At 37.5% G+C, this 23508-nt stretch overlaps 1 protein-coding gene across 6 annotated transcripts in view; it reads right to left on the bottom strand.

Annotated features, from left to right (window-relative positions):
• ADGRB2 (adhesion G protein-coupled receptor B2) overlaps positions 1-23508 on the bottom strand; it is a 5411420-nt gene that overhangs the window by 2212850 nt on the left and 3175062 nt on the right. The window lies entirely within an intron of this gene.

Here is a 23508-nt window from a genome sequence, read left to right as displayed (position 1 = left end):
GTTTATCCACCGAGAAGCTGGTTTGGTATGGCCCTTGTTTCTTTATGGCATCTCCTTGTGAAGACTTGTTCTGGTTTTATACTATCAAAAGCAATAAAATTTGATGGTGTGAGGATGAAATATGTAAGATGATTTGGTATATGTTCTGCTCAGCTCTTCTCTTCATTGCGAAAGTATTAGCCACTCAGCTGATATTGTTGCAGGATGATCATTTGTCTTTAAAAAATAGTCTGTCAGTTACAGCAGAGGATTAAGGCTGTGGACATCTGGCAGTTAGTACACCAAGTTAAGGCTACGAGCTGCTTCCTGTAATCCACGGTTTGATTTCATCAGCCTCTGTTTCTTTATTGTCTGACTTGGAGTAAATCAGTTAATCAAACAGTACTTCCCAACTACAGGACAGGATTCATCTGGATTAGCACTTAACACTAGTTAATAAAGACCTATCAGTTCTATCATTTTAAAAAGATTTATGACTTTATCTTTATTAAGAACATTTCTTCTTATCAGAAGAATAAGTTTTTTTCTTCTAAACTTACAAATCTCCCTTATATAAGTGATTTTGCCTGCTGGCTGTACATATTATTTAATATTGTGAGCTTTGTTTGAAACTTAATAAAGCTACTAATGGTATAACCCATTTATTATGCACCATCTTCCATAATATAGTCCATAATTCCTACACCCCAACTAGTTTAAACTCACATAAAGAAGTGCCACCTGGTCGAAATCAGCTAGTTGAAGATAAACTCCTCAGTTGCTCTTTTTCATAAGAAAGCACTGCCAATGCATTTTCTAAATTTGCAACAGAAGTAATTGCTTTTGTGGGGGAGATTTCTCCCTCTTTCATGTGCTTGCAACTGTGGAGCTTGTATATGTCAGTTTGGGGAGCTTGCCCCCTGTCTAGGCCATTGTTCCCTGCAAAAACTCCTAATCTGTTTTTCTTCCAGACACGTTTATGGCTAGTTGTTTTTATCTTTTTGTAGATGTATCTGGATGAATTACAGTGGGAGCATTTACCCCTCTTTATCCTGTATGAGTGTAACCCACCAACACTTGACAGTGTGTGTTTTTGTACACCTTTTCACTAAAAATGTAAAAAGGATTTAAAACAATTGTAGACTGATAAGCTGCAGCAAACAGAATCTGAAAAACAAATCAACATATTTTATAACACTAAGCTGTGGAAAATTTGCCATTTCTTCAACCAAACTTAAATTGTAGCAAATTTCTTTGCATAAAATTAAATTATATTTAAAAAAGTATAGGCTGCTGCCATGACACATGAAGCTACAAAGTTATCAAATTAGGACATTTAAAAGCTTTCTCTTTGTACCAGAAAAAAAAAGTTTGAAAGTCTGAGGAAGTTTAGAAGAACATTCTAGTAAATGAAGCCTTGTCTAGGACCAAGAATACTTCCAGAAGTCAGAAAATGGAAGCCAAAAGGAAAAAGTTAGTGGGGAAATGGGTAATTAAGGAGACAAACTGAAACAGGGAAAAGATCTAAAATCTCATGTGTAGGAGAAAAAGATCAGGTGATGTAATGGTTCTCACAGAAGGGGTCTCATGGGTGATTTAATGGTTCCCACAGAAGGGGTCTCATGGGTGATTTAATGGTCCCCACAGAAGGGGTCTCACGGGTGATTTAATGGTCCCCACAGAAGGGGTCTCATGAGTGATTTAATGGTTCCCACAGAAGGGGACTCACCGGGGATTTAATGGCTCTGACAGAATGGTTCATAAGTATTTTTACTGATTCCCATAAAGGAAGCACAATATCCAACCATAAAGCTACATAAAAGTGCCATATAAAGTAAAGTGTAGTCCAATATAAATACAGGACACAGACCAATGTAATGCTTTCCTGCAGGTTCATAAATTACACTCTCAACAAAAAGTGGTAGAGGTCTTCATTACTGAAATCCCAAAAAGAGTTCCTGGACCTTGTCAAAGAAAGAAAGAAAAACTGCTACTATCAAGGCAGGCAGCCTCCAGCATGAACCTGCTTTTCCCCACAATTTGTACTATACACTACCAGAGAAAATATTTTTTTTAATACAATCCATAATACACAGTAGCCGACATCAAGGATACCCTACTCCATCTGAAACAGTGTATTGTCATAAGCCTAAATCTCCCAGATAGATATTCCTATGTAAGTCCCCCATGCCAGAAAAAAAACCCTCTGCAAGTAGGACCAGGTGCAAGGCAGGAACTGATACAAGTAGACAAAAAATGTCAGCACCAAATCCAGTGACAAGCACCAAATGAGACTAATAAATAAATACATAAGTATTTTATTAAAGTATAATAAGCATCCCAGACTGCTTTCAGCCAACAGGCTTTCCTCAATCCTCCAATTCCTTTCCTGGGAATGAAAGTAGTTACAACTGTGAAGTGACACACACATATATATAACATGAACCATCCAATAGGATTCTTCCCAAAGTCATCTTCCCAACATTCAAATTGCTTCCCGTGTAGAGAATGAAAAGTTATGCAATAAAACCAGATTATTAATATATATTGTAAAAAAATAACAATAAAACACCTAATATTATAAATGGTCATTCAAACCGGGAGAAAACAAAGCACCCAGTTTAATGATCCAATACTTCTCTTTTTTAGTAAGGATTGAGTGCCATGCTTGCTTGTTGGATCTGTCACCAAGAATTCTGTCAATAATAGTGAACTGGAATCTGGCTGAGTTGTGTTGTAAACAATGTCTGTATAGAGCATTGGTCTCTCTCTTGGTTCGTGTGTCACTACAATGCTCAGACATACGTAAACAAAGTGGTCGTGATGTTTGTCCAACATAAAATGAGCCACATGTACATGTTGCAAGGTACACCACACAATCACTATTACAATTGCCAAAAAATTTCAGGTCAAAAATCCTGTCAGTGTTTTTGCTGGTGAACTGTTTGGATGTGAAAATGAATGGACATGATGAGCAATGACCACAGTTGTAAGTACCCCATAATTTGCCACCTGTCATGGTTAATTGGTGGTGTATAGCCGAGCTTACCCTTCTAAAATGTGAAAAAAATTACCCAAGTGTCCTGCCTCTTCTATATCCATACTTACATACATCACCAATCAGAGGTGTGAGTTCATCATTAGCAGTAAGAATGTTCCAATGTTTGGACATAACAAATTCTGTGAATCCTGAGGAATTAAGATTTGGGTATGTTTCGGATAATGTGGTTGGGGTGCATACTCGTATCATACTGGGGATATTTGAAAAAGAGGAATATTTGCATAGAGGACAGATAAATTCTGCACTAGATGCAGACTGATCCAATAATACATCATTGTAATCTCCAGGTTCTCACTCACAAAAGACATTACTGAAAGTGCAACCATGAACTAAGTGGGAGAAAATTTTTATATGACCATCTTCCAGAAAGAGATATATAGAGAAGGTGCATGTAAAATAATTAAACTGATCTGTTCTTCCTCCTTTTTTTACACCTTTAAAGGTGTTCCTCCTTCTTATTCTCAACATCCAGACATGCTAACTCTAGCATATGCTGGAAACTGACAAGTAGGAAAAATCTGTCCAGTAATTTAAAAGCACACTCAGCAGCATTCTCACTGTCCTTGGTGCAGAAAATGGGTTTTTACCTAAAGTAAATGTAGTTGTTTTCACTGGGGAAATGTGACAGGCTGACTGAAGATTACTTTCAGAAAGCTGTATTAAGATGAGATAAATGACATTTTTTTCATAAAAGGCTGTATAAAATAAGATCAGTACGTCTTGCAACATGTAAAATATGTACTGTAGTTGTAAACAAAAAAGTGATGCAAGCTTATCAAATGGAAAAACAAAATGCAGTGGTTACCCGTTTAGGTACACCTTTTGAATGCAGTAGGTGTTTGCTGTTACCCAAGGCAGAAGTGCACATTTATCTTTTGCTGCTGAAGCTATTTGCAATATTTAAGTCTTGGTGCTTCTTGAAATGCTATTTCAGATCAACGGAAAGCATTACTTTACTTGGACCTACCCCAAAAAAAGTAGATGTCTGTGGAAACATGAAACCTTAGATTTAAGATGAAGACAAACAGGAAACGCTGGATGTGGCTATTTTATGTCAGTTGGTGTGGAGGGTTAAGACTGTGAGCTGAAGTTCCTGGGGTACAAGGTTTGATTCCCCGGGCACTCATTTGCCTACTGTGTGATCCTATGCAAATCTCTTAACTAGACATTGCTTATTGCTCTCTGGTTACCACTGAAAAGGTACTTTGTGTCCAGTGGGTCTATCTGGTTAATGCGTGCTACCCTACTTGTAGTCTTTAATCAGTGGACTGCATTCCTGGATGCAGTTCATCCTGGAACTTTAAAATCGTACAACTGTTGTTTAGATTTACAAGCAAAGATAGAAATTAAGTTGATCTTTAACTACTGGAAATGATAAGTCCAGATAATATGTTAGTTACAGTTCTTCTATAGTCAGTCTGTCTGAACATATTTTGTAGTTATTGTGCAATTTTATAGCTGTGTCGTGCTATGTTTGACTTTAAAAATTAAATTGCTTAATTTTATTTATTTTAAATTAAGAAGTTTTACAAACTAGTTTATGGTGTATGAGCAGAATGCAAACCTGGTGTGAACACAGCTGTTGGCCTCCCTTCTATTGCTGCTACACCAGTAAATCTGGCTTGTTTAATGGAAAATGTTAATTGTGTGTTTGCTGTGCTAGAGTGGTACAGCTGGTAGCAGCATTATCATCAAAACAGAGAAGGGGGTGTTGGTGCTGGAGAAATATTACTAAACCTTACATGTGTTTGTGTGTGTGGGTGTGTGTGTGTGTGTGTGTGTGTGTGTGTGTGTGTGTGTGTGTGTGTGTGCGCATGTGTGTGCATGCGTGTGTAGATGTGCAGATGTTTGTGTTTGTACATGCGTGCGTGTGTGTGTGTGTGTGTGTGTGTGTGTGTGTGTGTGTGTGTGTGTGTATGTGTATCCGCGCGCGCATGTGCGTGCATGTGTGTGTGTGTGTGTGTGTGTGTGTGTGTGTGTGTGTGTGTGTGTGTGTGTGTGTGTGAAGTCTTCAGAATATCCATCTTTAGACCCAGTCTGTCTTAAGTCTAATGGAGCAATTATAAAAGGTGAAGATACAATGGACCCCAGGTAAACAACAACAACATCAAAGTTTTTTTTTTTTTTTTTTTATTATTATTATTCCAGATTGCTTATGCTTCTAGAGAAAGATAAACTGTTGAGGACTCTACTAAACTATCAAATTTGAACAAAGTAATTATAAAAATCTTATACTGCTCTTCATAAAACAGAAGTTTCGATGGCACCTCTGAACATGGGAGATCTAGTCTTCATTGCAGTAAACCCTCACAGGAAACTCTGAACCTGCAAGCAGTGCATTCTATCGTTTAGCCTATCCACACTCCTGAAGGTATTTACAAAATGTTTTTTATGTGTTTGCACATCAAAGGAGGTCAGAATTAAAACATTTTGCTCTTATTTAAATGATTGCCTTATAGTAGCTCAAACACAATAATTTCTGCAACTGTATCTGGAAGCTAAAACAATGGGGTGGGGGGGTGTTTGTTTTTTGAAGTTCTTGGGATAACTACGATGCCACCTTAACTCCTTGTCCAAATGAAACATTCCTGGATAATGACAGATTTTGTCTAGTTGAAATTTTTCCTAACACAGGGCAAGCTGCAAGGAATAAAACCATTCTTACCATTCTGTTGTTGCCAGTAATACCAACAAGACAGTACCTCAGACATTACAGAGGTAGCAAACGCAGACCAGTAGAAAGTAAAATGGCAGGCAAACAGTTGTAACTTAGGATGTAGCACAACAAAGCAGATGTTTGCAGTGAGACAGACAATGGAGCAGAAGCTGGAGAGAAGGAAAGAGTCTAACTGAGCATTCTTAGACATGGAAAAAGTATATGACAGAAGTCCAAGCAAGCTGACTTGGGCAGTTTTTTGATGGTTCAGAGCCCTCAATACATTAGTAAATGAGTGCAGGCTGTGTGCGACAACCTAATGATACACAGACAAACCTCGTTCAGATTCGCAGAGGGGTTTCCTAGTAGCTAAGGGTGTGCATCAGGATAAAGCCATGAGCACTCCTGTTCATGCTGCTGATGGACTACATCAATAGACAAGATGGAGGGTACAGTACAAGAAAGTCGCTGTATATAAACTCTGTGGCACTACAAGCAGACTCTGAAGAGGAATTGAAGCAAATGATTCACGACTGGAAAACAAAAGTAACGGCACACTGGATGAAGGCAGTAATATCAGCATATCAGGGAAATTAGAAGAAGCTGTAAATTGGGATACAACCAAAACCAGTGGAACAGGTTAACAGATTCAAGCATTAAAGAAATATGCCTTCATGAAAACAGCAATCTGAATGAAGAGGTTGGTTCTTGATTCACAGGTGATAAAGTCAATTGACACAAAATGTTGGGGGAAGTATTTAATAAACTAATGTCAGAGATGCAACTAATTCAGTAGTGTGACCAGAACACAGAAAGCAAGGAAATGAAGGGAAGGTAGAGCTGTTAAAGATGGCTGAAGTGATGGAGTTGAAGTGCCTGAGATGGGCAGTACAATAATGAGCACTGTGATAGAGAAGAAGAAACGTGGATATCAGAACAGGAGAAACCAATCTCAATGACAGACAACAACAGGGAGTACAGATTAAAGATTAAAATTTATACTTCACATTGCATCAGAGCTCATACTTAGTGGGGGCATTCACCCCAACCCTGGCCCACAAACAAATCCAACCCATCCAGAGCTTCACACCCCAACTCATCCCAAACAACTATTAACTGTCCCCAAAATTGATATGGACTTACTAGTACTTAATATAAATCTCAGGAGCGTCATGAACACAATTCAAAAAGTGCATGCTACCCTTGCTCTATATACTCCAGATATAGCCCTTATAACAGAAACCAGGCTAAAACAGACATCTCTAGCAATGAAATACTTCCCCCAGGATACAATATACATAGGCTAGATAGACAACAGAAAAGAGGTGGTGGTATCACCTTTCTATACAAAAACAATCTCAGTTTAGAAACTATAGACCTAACCATTCCAAACTTTAACAACCCCAAAATACTGTTTACTAAACTAATAATTAATCCAAACAAACATCTGAACATAGTGGGAGCCTACATCCCACCTTGACCCAATCTGACTACTCCAGAACACATCCTAATCTGGATAGTAACATATCTCCCTCAGGAAACAATTATAATGGGTGACTTTAATGTGGATTGGCTTCCCTGCAACTCTAAAAATCCCTCTGACCACATTAACCTATATGGTTTCTCACAAACAATCCAAACTTCTACTAGAGTAGACAAAACATCAAATAAACATTCAGTCCCAGACAGGATCCTTGCAAACTGGTCAAATGTATCCCTGTCTCCCAGACAGCCTCAGTGAACATATTCCAACTTAAATTCTCTTGACACTGAATAAATCCACATTAACTTACCACCTACCACCAAACCTGAGATAAGAAAAAAATATCTCCCAAGACTTAATAACTAGTTGAAAAATGTAACTGGGTACCACTCAAAGATCTCCCTTTAGTACTGCAGTTGAATACTTTAACTCAACCTTCCTCAATATCCTATACATCTTTTTTTTAAATGTATTAGATGTTAACTAAACAAATTGATCATGACAATAATAGTATTTAGAAATCTGTGTGTATAAAAAGAACAATATGAACAAGAACAACTATTTACAAGAGTGTCTATAACAATTAAGATTCCCCAAAAAATTCCTATACATTAAAATTGATATGAGTATAGCTATTTTTGTTTATCAAGCAGTTCCTTGAAATTTGTAAACGTAATATAGTACGAGGTGATTCTAGTAGATCTTGATTTAATGGTAATACTTTCCAGATGACATACTTAGGTTGCAATATTTGTGAATTCTCTGAAAGAGGGTATAGCTTCATTCTTCCAATTCTTGGTTATAACTTTCCTCACAATTGATAAAATGGACCATAAAATAGGGTATTTCCTTCTTTTAACACAGACAGGAATAGGGGTATTAAAACATTAATGAATTAGTTAAAACAAAATGCATCCCAAATAAAGCCTGTAAAAAAGATTAATGATATACCAATAAGGTATAATGTAATACCCAATCAAAGAACATGTGTTGCCAATCTGCTTTAAGCTCCTGTTTACATCTCCAACAAACTTGCTTCTTTTTAAACATTAATTCAATTTTATGAGGTCTGAAGAAAGATCTATGCAAGAATTTCCAAGTAAAATGTTGCCATCTAAGAGAAGAAGTTGTTTGGAATTTATTTATTTATTTATTTTACATTTGTTTACTGGGAAGGTCCGACTGGACACTGGTCCTTTTTCAGTGGAGGCCGGGGCAGAAAAGCTCCACATATTTCACAGAGACATAATGTAACATGTACAAGTACAGGAGAATAAAACTTTAATTTAGCATCAGTCAAGACTCGGGTAACATTTTAAATTATATAATTACAAAGAATAGTACAATATACAGGAAGAAAGGAGGACACATCTTTAACAGTACATAGAAATAAAACTCATTATGACACTATTTGATACAGTAAGGTGGATGTCAGGTGGCTATACTTAGACGAAGCAGGAATTGTTGAGAGGAAGAGAAAGGAATGAGAAATGAGACATGCATGATAGAGTGAGCTGTATTGCCTGTGAAATAAGGGATGGAGGGGTGTTTCTATTGGAAGTGTAAGAAGTTGATGGAGTTAGGCAACCCTGGGGTATTACAAACAATTGCAAATCCAGATAGTTTGTAGGTGTGTTTTTATGGCTGCCTTAAACTGAGCTAAGGATGTTATGGCTGATATGTCAGTGGGCAGAGTGTTCCATTTTAAGCTATAAAATTTGAATAGAGGGAGGCTCCTGCAGAGTTGCTGGCTTTAGTGACCTGAAGGAGGGGTTTATTATTAGAGCGTAGGACCCTCGTGCCGGAATATGTATGAATTAGGTTTAGTAATGCAGGAATTTTATTAGGGTTGTAAAGGATCTTATGAGTTAGTATAAGTTGGTTATAAAGGAGAATATGGGGAAGTTCCAGCCAGTTGAGTTGTTTAAGAGCTAAGCAGTGGTGTGCATTATATGGCCTATTGGTGGAGAACCTGGCAATTTTATTATAGCAGGCATCTAGTTTAGCTAGATCAGATTTTCTAAGATTGATGAGGATAGAGGAATATAGAAGTGTGGAGATAAGATGTGATTGAGCTATTTTTACCCTGGAGCTATCTGTGAGGAATTGCTTGTTTCTGTACAGTCCTCCTATTTTTTTATGTAACTTCTTTATTATGAGTGAGATGTGTATGTCAAACTTCATGTTGCAGTCTATCTCTATCCCTAGGAGTTTAGTGTGAGTGACTGGGTACATGGTAGTCTTATTGTCGGAGATGACAGTGAAAGTAGGAATGGGAGTTGAGTGATTAGTGGGCAGGAATATAAGAAATGTGGTTTTGTTAGGGTTAAGTATTAGTTGGGAGTTGGTAAGCCATTATTCTACAGAAAGGAAAGAGGCCTGTGTTTGATGTTGCAGGTCATGGAGGGAAGGAGAGGAACAGATAAGTGTAGAGTCATCAGTGTATTGGATGACTGAGGCATATAAAGAAGAGGAATGGAGGTTGTTAGTGAAGACAGAGAAAAGTAAATGACCAAGGATGGAACCTTGGGGAACACCCAGTGTGACTGGTAATAAGGGAGAGAGTTCTTGTCTCCACAGAACTGCTTGTTGTCTACCAGATAAATAGATTTGAAACCAGGTTATGCAGGGTTTGCTAAAATTCAGTTCTGAGAGATATTTAAGCAGTTTGTTGTGGATGACCATATCAAATGCCTTGGAGAGGACAAGAAAGATAGAAACATAGTTGCCATTACTCCTATGGGAGTTTACCGTATGAGTGAAACACAGAAGAGCTGTTGTGGTGCTGTGTGGGGGCCTGAGGCCATGTTTAGTATTAGTGAGAAGGTTGTAATTGCTGAAGTAATCCATTACTTGAGAGTGTATACATCTCTCCATTGTTTTGGACAGAGGTGATAGTATTGCTATTGGTCGATAACTGGCTAATTCTTTTGAGTTACCCTCTTTATGGAGTGAAAGATATTTAAAATTATTTTTTATCCTCTTCACCTGGAGGGCTGTTAGTAATGTGAGTAAAATAGTTCCAATAATTGTCATCGCAAATGTTTGCTTCTTTCCTCACCACTCTACATAATTTGGATAAGAGACCATCTCCCAGTGTAATTTGTTGTATTAATAGTATTAAAAATTCAATTAATTTTGGGATATGATCTCTTACCCTTGGCTGCATTAAGTTAATTTTTACCTTCTACATATTGTCTGTAAGACTGTACATCCAACCACATATCTTTGCTTAAATCATATTAACTTATGATATAATCATCAGAATTCACATTTTCTTTATTCATTAACTGAAACAATTATATCAGATTTTTTTCTTTAAATGCAATCACTATGTCTAACTTTGAAGTGAAATTATTATTTTGAGTGTATGCTATAGAGAAAAGAAGAAAAATACATGCCTTATATGTTGGATTTCTATAAATTAAGTTTATAAAGGTATAGAAATAAAATACAAGTCAGTTGTCTGGTGCCTCTTTTCCAAAAAGTAATTTATTAGCAAACAGTGTAAACTATTGTACAGTATAAGATTATGATAAGATTTTATGTTATGTTTACATTTTATGAAAAGGCATCCTAGAAACTCTTTCCACATGACTGTGTAAATATTATTTATCCAAAGAGATATTGTTTTTATAATTGATGATAAAAATATAATTCTAGATCTGGTAGTACAATCTGCTGCCCAGTCCCTTATATGATGATGTAAGGCAATTCCAGGTCTGTTGGGGAAGCAAAGACATTTTAAAATTAATGTATTTAAATTCCTTAACACATATTTTAGATGGAGGTTGTCGTAAAGATAATAATTGAATAAGATATAAGATTTTTGGTACAATAATCATTTTCATTATAGATAGTCTCTCTTCCATTCTGAAGAAAATTGTGTTCCATTTATTAGATTCTTTATACTCCCGCGGTGGTGGTGCTGTGGTAGCATTGTCGCCTTACAGTAAGACGCTGTCCGGTTCAATTCTCAGCTAGAGCGTCTTCTGCGTGGAGACATGCGTGAATGGGCATACTTTCGTTGAAGGTTGTGCATCAGGCCTGGCAAGCCAGTACGTAAAAATCAACTGCCAATCATTAGCGGACCGGAGTTCCGCTGTGGTGACCCCTAACGGGGAAAAGCCGAAAGACACACTACACACATTAGATTCCTTATACTGATTATGCTGTTAGTATAATTGTCATTTATTATATTATTCATATTATTGTTATAATTTTAGAATTATCCTTAAATAGTTCATTTTTCTCTTCATCTGGAGGCCTGTTAGTAATGTGAATAAAATAGTTCCAGTAATTGTCATTGGAACGTTTTGTTTCTTTTCTCAACACTCTATATAATTTGGACAACAGACCCTGTCCCAGTGTGTTTTGTTGTATTTATATAGTAAATATTTCATTTATCTTATCAATATTGGCATTTATGGGTAGTAGTTTTGTTGTGTTATCATTACAGGAAAGACCAGATGTTTCTGGAACTCATCCATTGCCTTAAAAACAGCAGGAAGGGAGCTATCACTGTCACTCAATGTCAAAAGAATGTCATAAGCAAATAATTGGATTTTAGAAACCAAATTCTTAGTTATGCTAATGCCTTTTATGTCTAAATTTGACCTAATAAAATTAGAAAAGGTTCCATAATTATAGTGAAAAGCAGGGGTGAAAGAGGACATCTTTGTTTAGTTACCTTCAAAATGTGTATTGAATCAGAAGTAAAAGTACCTATTTTAAATTATGCAAAGCAGTTGTCATAAAGAAGATTTATAAGATTTGTAAAGTTACTTGAAAAATGACATTCCTCTAAGACTAACAAAATATGTTTCCAATTGACAGAGTCAAAAATATATATCCTAAACATCTTGCCTCCCCCAAAAACAATAAGGATAAAATTCAATTATGCCCCCTGGCTAACAAAGAAAACAAGATCTCTGTTAAAAACTAAAGATAAGGCCTGGGAGAAATGTCTCAAAGACAAAACTACAACTAACAAACCAACATATCTAGAGGGTCTATATAACATAATCGAAATGTAATTTAATTGAACGGCACTTACATTGAAAATGCAGTTTATCGAATTCTCTCTTGTGGGGGCTACACCCCCCACACCCCCGCTAATTATATATACTGATTCTGAGATGACACTACAATAAGGAAAGGGCAAATTTTCTGATCTTCACTGTACTGCGATCTCATTATAAACAGCTCTATGAATGGCATTTCATTGTAAACTGCCCTTCAATTAAATTGCTTTTTGATAATGTAATATAGACCCTATATAGAACTATGAAATAAAGCTAAAAAACATATTAGAGAAGACAAAATAAATTACTATAGCAATGTCTAATCAAAAAATCAAAGAAACCCACAAAAATTCTGGGCTGCTATCAAAAACAAATCTTATAGCTAGGACAATTAGTACTCCCTTGCCAACACTCACTGACACTAAACACAACATAGCCTCCCGATTTAACAGATACTTCACTGAATCCATACTAGCCCTCACAAACAATAATTGTTCTTCCCCTACCTATATTCACAAGTACCCACACTAGATCCCAATAACGTCTCTTTTTCCTCCCAATAAACACCATAGTTAAATATCTGAAAAGGCTTAAACCTGTACACTTGCTGCCGACTATCTGCATGCTGAATATCTTGCTGCAGAAGCAACATCCTATCCAGTATCCATATTAATACGTCTATTCATTTCAGAAGAATGCCCTAAAATTTGTAAAGTAACACGTATGATCCTACAGGTGGAAAATCGACAAAATTGTCAAATTACCAGCTAATAGCTATACTATCACAATTATCAAAAATACTTGAGAGGTGCATCCATTCCCAAACCTTAAACTGTGTAATGAACAATAATCATCTATCTAACACTCAGAGTGATTTCAGTCCTAATCATAGCCCCACCATCACCAACCTTGTTAACTTAACTAACATTATTAACTACCATCACAATGAAGGCAGTTCAGTTTCCTCCATCTTTCTTGATCTGTCCAAAGCGTTTGATACTGTCTCATTCTAAACTCTAAACTACACGCTCAGAACTTAAACTTATCCACTCTCTGCTTACTTGGTTCCAGCAATATCTAACTGAATGCCAGCAAATTGTAAAATGGCAAAAGAAATCTTCCTTCATTACTGCCTGTAACTTTGGGAGCTCCACAGGGGTCTATTCATGGCCCTCTCTTTTTTATTATCTTTACTAACAGTCTTCATACCGCCATTCCACTTGCCTCCATAGTTCAATATTCTTATGATTCCACCCTGACTTTTGCTACTCCAACAGTAGGTTCATAGGTAGGTACCAGGCTATCTACCCAAAGGCATTTATAAGCCTAGCCAGAATGTGTTGGCTTTTGCCGCCCCCTTAGATTAGTTTCCTGTGCCTCTGTCCAGTAGAGCCACTGAAATGATCCCCGGGGTAAACTTTCTGTTTCCCATCCACTCGTCAAGGTTTCTCTTGAAGAGGGTTAGCGAGGAGCTCCGCCTAATGTAGATTGTAATCTTGTTCCAGAGCATGGGAAGTCTCTGGGACGGGAATCTATCCCTCCAGCATGTCCTATTTTTTGTTGTGGTGAGGTTTAGATCCCTGGAGCGTGTGGCTCGAGGGGATATGGTTTTATTTAGGTGGAGCATGTCCATCACTCTGGGTTGGACATGGCCTTGTAAGTCAGGCAGATATCACCTCTGAATAGGTGGTATGCAACCGAGTACAGCTGGAGTTTCTTCAGTCGAGCTGCATAGGGCATATGCTTGAGGCCAGTGATCCTCTTGGTGAGGAACTTCTGTGGTCTTTCCAGTTGTTGCAGGTGTCTTGTAAGGTACATCCCAAATGGGGCATTGTACTCTATGATGGGTCTGATGAGTGATGCATAGAGGGACCCAATGACCTCTTTCGATCTCGATGCAAACCCTTTTGTGATTAGGTGGGCCACATAGAAGGATTTTCTAACCACTTTGGTAATGTGATTATCAAAGGAGAGGTTACTATGTACTAGGGTCCCCAGATCCCTTGTTATGTCTTCCACATTTAGGGGGCTACCACCTATGTGGTAGTTTGTGGGTACTTTGTTTTTTCCAAAGGGGATGACTATGCACTTTTTGGCATTTAGCTTGAGACCATGGTTTCGACACCAGATATCTGTCTCAGTGAGACCCTTTTGGAGGATGTCTGTGTCAGCCGGAGAGTCAATTATAGCCCCTAGTTTGCAGTTGTCTGTGAACTTGGTGAGCCATAGTCCTCCTGTGCTTGCCTGTACCTCTGAGAAGTATATGCCTAACAGGAGGGGTCCTAGGACTGAGCCCTGGAGAACGCCACTTGTAACCAGTTTAGAGTCAGACCTAGCTCCTGCAACTCTTACCATGTGGGTTCTGTCCGTGAGCCAGTTGGCAACCCATTTCGTGACATAGGGGTTTATGTTGAGGCTGGTGAGCTTGCCTATAATACCTGAGTGGGGAATGGTGTCAAAGGCTTTTGCGAGTTCTAGGTAGGCTGTGTGGACCACCTTTCCCTCGTCTATAGCCTTGGTAACTGTCTCAAAGAAGTCCTCCAGGTTTAGGAGGCATGATCTGCCCTTAACAAAGCCGAACTGGGTTGGGTCCAGTGTTTGGAGGTTTCTACGAGAGCACCACCTTAGTAGCAGACGAAGGAGGTAGAAGTCATTTTCGCCAGAACTTAACAAAGGCTTACCTCACATTTTAATCTTGAAATCCAATAGCAGAAATGAGATGGCATCTACAGATACTTGTAAAAGATGGCCTCAAACAGGCAAAGATTCTGAGAAGAAGTCAGACTATCGGCTCTGACATGTTTAATTGGAGACCTATCATATAAAACATTCACACTGACTTTAACTAGTTTAATTAGTCTCCTTTACTCTAGGATTTTTTAGTAATAAGACTTGGAGAGAAATGTCTCTCATTATTAGATTTCTCAGCTGTAACAGTTTTGTGCCTTTTTTCTCTCACTTTGTGCCTTTTTTCCTCTTGCGTTGTACTGCTTGTTCTGTGCCTTTATTTATTTTTTTTTTTTTTTGCACTCTTTGTACTTTTTTTTCACTTTGGACCTGGCAGAATCATAGTACAATCATCCTTGGAATATATGGAGGTACGGTCTCAGTCCTAAGTCCATACATTTCACCTCTCCAGATTTTTGCCTTGTATTTTTGTTCTGTTACTAGTAAAATTTGTGTTTTTATATCCTTCTTGAGGATTGAAGTAATTAAATAGTGACAGACAATTAGGTTTCAGATTTCATATCCTTCAAAAAATTCACATTAACACAAAAAAATTATTCTAGCTACTTTTCTAAGTTTATAAGAGTAATACCTAAAATGTATCCCTATTTTTGGGCCTTTGTCCCCCATCATTTTTGGCTTTGCAGGGCAGCGCAGTGGTGCAGTAGTTAACATTGTCATCTCACAGCAAGAGGTTCTCTGGTTCGATTCTCAGCTGGAGGTGCCTTCTGTGTGAAGTTTGCATGTTCTCCCTGCATTCGTGTGGGTTCCCGTTTCCTCCCGCAATCCAAAGACATGCGTCTGCAGCATTTCTCTCCAGGCCTCCGCTGAAAATAGGCTCTGTCCTAGTCAGAATTTCCCAGTCAACAAAATGATAAATAAATAAAAAAATAAAATAAATTGTCTCGATTTCTTGTGCTAAGAGGTTGAGAGATATGCCTAGAGGTATTTTTGGTTGACAATGGAGCAGCACTTGAGGTCAAAGCCTTAATGGTAACATATGCAGAGGCATCTTTCAGTCAAAGACAACAATTGTTTTTTTCCTAACTTTTATGTTCTTTGCCTAAACAAAATGCACAAAATTAAGATAACAAATGTGTGCCAATGTTTACAGCTGTTAACCAACCTAATCTCCATTAACAAAGTGTAGCAGTTTATCAGAAATTGTCAAAAACTGTCAATGCACAACTGCACCTGCTAACAGCTATAACAGAAAACCAATGCGACCAATAACAATTTTTTTTACAGCAAAGTAATAACTACAAGGCATGGACAGGAGAAAAGAGCTCAAAGTCCAAAACAAAAAACATATACATTATGGCTTGAAAAGATGACCAGTTTGCAGAATGAGGAGCTGACCTCAGCATTGAATTCTATAGTCACATAGTCTCTTTGTGACCTCTAGAGGAACGTATTTCATACAACATTATTGGAAGGTGCCAGAAGAGTGAGGAGGGAAAATTTCAAATGTTGACCTGACTAAAGGCCTGGGGATCCAATCTTGCTTTTGACAAGGGTGGACCTCCTTCCTCTAGAGCTAACCTCCATGTCATAACTACCAGACAGGTGAGTTACCTGATTACTATCACCATAGCAAAATGTGTGAAATCAGAGTTTACTTACAAGAAAATTCTGACAATTCTTCATGCGTTTCACAAACTACATGTTCAATTACTGTAGAATTTATAAAGGTTTTAGTTTTAATATGGATCAGACAACACTGCTCAGAACTTTTGCATGGTTTGTCACCCAAAAAACAGAATGAAGTGTTTTGGTGGTAAGATACAGGTGGTTCTCGTCATAATTCATGAAAAACATAACTCATTTTGGAGATATTAGGCCTGAAGTCCAGTGGACCACTAGAGAGTCCTGCCCTAAAGCCCAGATGCCCCCAAGCACTGTCTAGTTAGTGACGTACAATAGGAATTACAACTTATAGACTTAACTCTTTCCTCAACTGCCTAATGAACTATCTAACACACCTCTTGTTCAGATTCAACTCATTCGGTAGTAAGCACTCTCCTTTCTCATACATGAGAGGTAAGTGTAGTAGTTCACTTCTGGTTTGGTTCAAAAAATGATCAGAACCCTACCTGGTGATTTCAGAACTTGCCTATTACTTTCCTGTAACTAATTTCATACCAGTTTATGGTTCGGTGAAATAAAGGAGGACCAGAGGAGTATTTACAATGAAATAAAAGGAAAGTCTTAACAGGTAAAATGAAATAAATGATTTACAGTAATACGAAAAAGGTATTTTTAGGAAAGAATTATACAGCAACTGAAAGAGTAATAAGGGAGGTTCCATGATGGCAGGAAACTGGTAGCGAGCTACAATGAAAGAAGAGGGTATTTACAGGTACCCTGCTGTGTTTAGTTTTGTGCAGGATGGCAACAGAAAATGTTAGCAAAATAGTTTGTACATATGCCTGTGCCAGTAATGTAATGAACAGTTTTTCATTTCAAACCATCTCCTTCACTACCGCGTATGTCATTCACCTGCACCACTGACAATGCTTTTGTCATAGTCGCTGACCGTTAGGAATCAGGCAAAATATACAGAAAAAACAAGTACAGAGGTCATGTTAAAAACATGTCAATGAATATGAAGTGATATTTTGGCAAATCTAAATGTGAAAGACAGAGATTAATTTTTGTGCAAATTAAGCATTTGCTGTCATTCTTTGTTTCCAATTTGCTCTTTAATATCTCCAAGAAATGCAGTTTGAAATGGGAAAAGGGTAAATTTGATGGCAAATCATAAAAATATAAATATTTAAACGGAGCTACATAGCAGTGAGAGAATATTAAACATACGACTGCAAACACAACATTTTATCTCTGAGATTTTTAATGCTGTCCTGATATTTCTGTTACTTCCTTATCAAGAAATTGTAGTTAGAAAAAGATTGTCAACACAGCTAACCAAAACTATATACAGAAATACTTTGAATCACACTTAAAAACAAACCAGATTCTAGAAATTCCAGAAGAAGGCAATGCTAGGAAATTGCAGTTCAAGGTAACTTCAGAAATGTCCTGTTATATGTGATAGGAACACTAATAACATCATACAAACTGCTTTGTGGACAGACCTTTTCGACTATCTTAAGTACAAGTAATTATAAAGAAGCTAATAGTGGTCAAAACTAATAGGAGGTAAATTCACTTTGCACAGTGAGCATTCCTCATTCATCAAGTTCTCAGACAGCTCCCCAGAGCTATGTATGTAGACCAAATAGCAAAGCCTTTCTGTTTTAAAAGGTCACTAGCAAGCAAACCGTGCGACCCTCAAATATTCTCATTCTTAGACCTCCATAAAATGAATAATGCTTGTTACAGTGTGATGAATGTGCGTAAAGTTCATCTATCACTGTCTTATCTGTCAGGACTCAACAATGTTGATTATGCATGCTGTTTTCAAGGCAAACACATAAATAAATGTTATAACGTGATGTGTGCCACAAACAAATACTTGTAATAAAAGTTGATCATTTGAGTCTGAACCTATCATTCAGCAATTCAGGCAGATAAAATCAATATACACGTAGAGTGTGTTGTAGTAATCAGAACCCGCACTGTAAAGGACAGTTTACAGTAAATATTGACTGGCATGTAAAAGGTAGCCAACAAGACAGAGCTAACTAGCTGGAAAGACAAACAATGTAATAAAAAACATCTTTCTTTCTTTGTTTTTCTCTCTCTCCTCACCTCTCACTATGCATCAGTACTCAGAAACTATGCATAGGCTGATCTATTATAACCAAGTCATGCTCTGACTAAATTCAACAGCCCTTTCAATCTCAACAATCCCACTCCTTATGTGGGATCTTATAACTGCTGAGTTCTAAGCCCATGTAAATAGTTGTAGAGATGCATCTGTTCCCCTTAATAAATACAACACAAATTCAAAAATACCCCTAGGGTGGAACCCTAATATAAACAGGCATTATAATAAAAGAAAAAACAACTCACTGTATGCAAAAATATACCTAATGTTCAAGAAGCCAAAATCACTTTTGTTAAAGTAAATGAGAAACTCTAAATCCTGATCACATCAGCCCAAGCCAGATATGAGGCAAAAATAGCCTCCCAGGTGATACGTAACCTCAAAGCCTTCTTTGACTGTGTTAGAAGTTTTAGAATCAATACCCAGCACTATGCAGATTAAACAGGAAATGATGTCACATACTCAGACCCAGAGGATATAACCACTCTACCTGTGGACAAATTTAGCTTCATCTTCACCTCCCTCTTGTTACCAATATTCTCAGATCAAATACCCACATCTATCACCCTCATCACGTCTCCCAAGAGCAGGCTATTGAGACACTATAAGAATACTACAGGTATGGGGCCAGAGAACATACCAAGCTGCCTACTGGCTGACATGAAACTTCAATTGTCAAACCTCATGCAGATGCAATTCAACTTAGCTTTAAAAAAGGTTTACTATTGAAAACTTGAAAATGCATTCATTGACCGGCATCAATGTCAACTTGATATTAACAAACCACAACATCGAACAACCAGCAAACTCAAAGCAGAATACATCAAAACTCGTAGTCTGATATATTCAACATAGCAGGAGGTGATGTCAGTCATCTGTGCTGTGTACCTTAAAGTACCATGACACTCTACAGTCAATGGTACAGAAATGTTACTATTTTGCAGGGTGGCAAGCATCCATGCACCCCCACACCCCCTGCAAATTATATATGCCAACTCCGAGATTGCACTACCATGAGGAAATGGGTTAATTCCCTGCTCCTCACTTTACCGCAATCTCCACTCAAAAGTCCGAACTCAAATACTCAAACTACACTACCCCTTTGATGCTGTGTAGTTGATGTATTTGAGATGGCAAAACTGTACTGGAAAACTACACTTTGACAATCTCACTCTCGACTGCCTGCCATTCGCTAACGTGATAGTAAACCTTTAAAACAGGCTTGGAGGCAGATAAACAGAGAACAGCAAGTCTTTGCCTTCAATAAAAGTGGGGCTACAACAAACCTGGGTAATTACAGACCCATAAGCCTGACCGGCCTCCTTTGCAAGGATATGGGGAGCCACACTCTAGACCCAATGAAGAGAGGTAACATACAGATTCTCCACCTAACCCATTTTGGACTTGTCAAGGGCAGGTCCTGCTTACTTAACCTGTCTGACTTATTCAAAACTAAAATTTTGGACAAGGGGAAATCAGTGCACTCTGTCTGTCTGGACCTTGGAAAGACATTCAGCACCATCCCACAACCAGGTATCATAGATAAACTCTCACTGCTAAATGCTAATCCCTATGTAATTCACTGGATAGCAAATTGTTATACAAACAGAACACAGGAAACAATGGTTTGCAACACTGTCTCCTACAAAATGCATGTTGTTAATGGATTGCTCCAGGATTTAACCCTTGGGTCACATCTCTTTTGCATTTACTTCTTGTAGGTCAAAGCTAATGTTAAGGGATTGCAGCTGACAAAGTACACAGATTACTGAAAACTTGGTATCATCCTGCAAGATGACCTATCCCAAGAAAACAGTTGGTGTCAGCATTACAGACTTAAAACTAAATGACAAGAAATGTATAATCAGATTCTTTAGTCAGCATGATTCTCTTTGTAACTACCACATTGATAACTTCCCCTGAAAACTGATCCCATAGTTAAAAGATCTGGGATCCTATGTTCACAGTGAACTTTTCTTTAGTTAAAAGATCTGGGATCTTATGTTCACAGTGAACTTTTCTTTAGTTAAAAGATCTGGGATCTTATGTTCACAGTGAACTTTTCTTTAGTTAAAAGATCTGGGATCTTATGTTCACTTTTCTTGGATCATAACTTGTCCACTACTGTAAAGAAGTCCTTGTGCATTGCACAGCTTATACTGAAGGGCATGGCGTCCAGATCCAGGGATGTTATTGTTTCTCTATAGTGGTTTCTCATTAGCCTGATCATTGAGGATAATTCCCCTTTCAGTATGTACCTGTTGAAATACCTGTCACAGGTGAAATGACCACAGTGCTTCCTCACAAAAAAAAAAAAAAAAAAATGAAAAGGGCATATAAATCATAAAAGCTGCACAGATGATATCAAAACTTTGCCTCTCTTCTCGGTATCATACAGGCTACTAACAGGCGACCACTGCCTCGAATGTAGAGCCTTAACAGATGCTATTCTGCCACACCTATTACACATTCAGTTTGGAAATTCAATGATATCAGAAACACCCGTTCATTTGTAAGATTAACGGAACATTCCGGAGGGACAGATATGTATCACTGAGAATGCCATTTACTGAATTAGCTTCCCCCTCATCTAAAGTAGAGGACTTCTCTTACTCTGAGAAAAGTGTACCCCAAACCTCGAGACCGACAAAGGAACTGACAACAACAAAAGCAAGTGAAGAAGTAGAAAAGGCACGTTGGTTCCAACACAGCGCACCTTTAATAACACGAAAAAACAGGGTAAGCACTTGCACGGATATCCTCCGCTTCATCAGGCCATAAAATAACAAAAAAACTACTAGTTAGGTTATTTAAACACTAAACAGCCAATAAAGGTTAACTAGCAGAATTAACCCATTCATATCAGGTAGGAAAACAGTAATAAATATAAAATGTGTATGAAAATTTGTAAAAATATATAAAAATGGAAACTCACAGTTACAATGTTGTTATAAAAATACATAGCATCTAAAACTTATTACATATAATATATATATAAAAAACATATATAAAACATTTTCATGTATCACTTGTATACAAAAGAATAAAAACTTAACATATCACATCAGCCAATGCAGTACTTGCTCATAAATAAATCTATATAGGAGGCACACCAACTAATAAGAGATCATGTTTAAGGGCTCTAGCTCTGAGTATTGCTTTTAACGACATCTTGCTATTCAGGCCTGGGGGCTTATCAGCCTGAAAGCGCATAATCCATTTTTGTTCAACAGCTTCAATTTTATTGCTGAGGTCACCACCTCTGATACTACTATGTAGAATTTCCAAAACAAAAAACTTGAACTTGTGCGGAGCCTTCAATAGGAACACGCATGGCCAGAGCACTAGTTTCTTTAGCATTTCTAATGTCCCTGAGATGCTCCAAAACTCTATCTTTAAATGCTCTGTTGGTTTTACCAATACAAAATGAAAAACATACAATGCAGAAGCAAAAATACACAATATTCTTAGTATGGCAATCAACATAGAAGGCTGTGTCTATCTCAAAGCCTAACTGTGGATGTATAAAAAACCCCCAACATGTGTGCATGCACAAGCCGTGCATCTCCTGCAGGCATATGTCCCCATTCTCTCAGTGAACACGATCACGATGGTCTAAAGGTTTGTAACAAAACTGGTTCTTGAGGGATCTATTGTTTCTAAAAGTGAAATAAGGTTGGTGGCCTATCGCTCCTTTCAGTTCTTGGACTGTTGAAAGAATATCCCAGTTGTTCCTAATCACATTGCAGACCATGCATATATTGCTAGCAAAAGTTAGGGGCATCCTAATCCTCACCCCATTATCTGTTGTATTACCAGTTGGAATATTTACAGCACTTACAACATTGATCTGAGTATTGGATGAAATGTTCGTGAAATAGGGTCTACATCTCCCGTTCCTCTCTCTACAAGCTTCAGTAATCTGAGTGTCAATAACTGCATGTTTATAACCCCTTTCAATAAATTCTTCCTTCAGTTTAGCTAAAGCCAATGTTAGCTGCGCATCGTCACTATAGAGACGCATCATCCGAAGGATCTGCCCTCTCAAAACCTTGAGCTTGGTATAATTGGGGTGCATACTACTATTGTGTAGTATATTATTCCTCCTAACAGTCTTCCTGTACAGAGTAGTGGAAATAGAGTGTAGAGCAACTTTACTTACTTCTGCGTTATTAAAGGTGTGCTGTGTTGGAACAAACTTGCCTTTTTTACTGCTCTTACTCTGTCCAAACATAACTTGGATGGATGGCAGCATAACCACAATTTCACTCTTGGTCAAGTACCAACAGTCTATTATATAATTACATGACCTGTCTTTAGAGATTCATATTGCAATATATAAGGGCGAATAATTAATATAGGAATGCAGGGCTAGGCTTTGTAAGATCCTCACAGATCAATACCCTAGTAAGAACCAGTGAAACTACAAATGTATATACATATATTTACACATATACATACATATATATACATATATATAGGTTAATAAGTTCATAGGTTGGTACTAGTCTATCAGCCCTAGGGCCTATGCAAGCCTAGCCATAACAATTCCCTGGCTATTTCTTTATTTTATTTTATTTTATTTTACATTTGTTGACCGGGCTAGTCTAGCTGGATATATGTCCATTTTCAGTAGAGGCTCGGGGAGATCAGCTCCAAAGTTTAAAATGAATTTACATTAAAGAAATACATGAAAATAACAGAGTAACAGAAAGCATTATAACTGGAGACATAGTTATAAAGTGTAAAAATGCAGTAATTATAACATGAATGGTAAAATATTGTGAAAAAATATTGTTACAAGTGACATTCTGAGAGAATACTAGCGTCATGTACAGTAATAGATGA

This window comes from Protopterus annectens, chromosome 1.part1 (assembly GCF_019279795.1).
Source record: "Protopterus annectens isolate FY-2018-M chromosome 1.part1, PAN1.0, whole genome shotgun sequence".
Classification (NCBI taxonomy): domain Eukaryota; kingdom Metazoa; phylum Chordata; order Ceratodontiformes; family Protopteridae; genus Protopterus; species Protopterus annectens.
The sequence above is the reverse complement of the archived record's forward strand: the minus strand, read 5'-3'. Positions and strand labels throughout refer to the sequence as shown.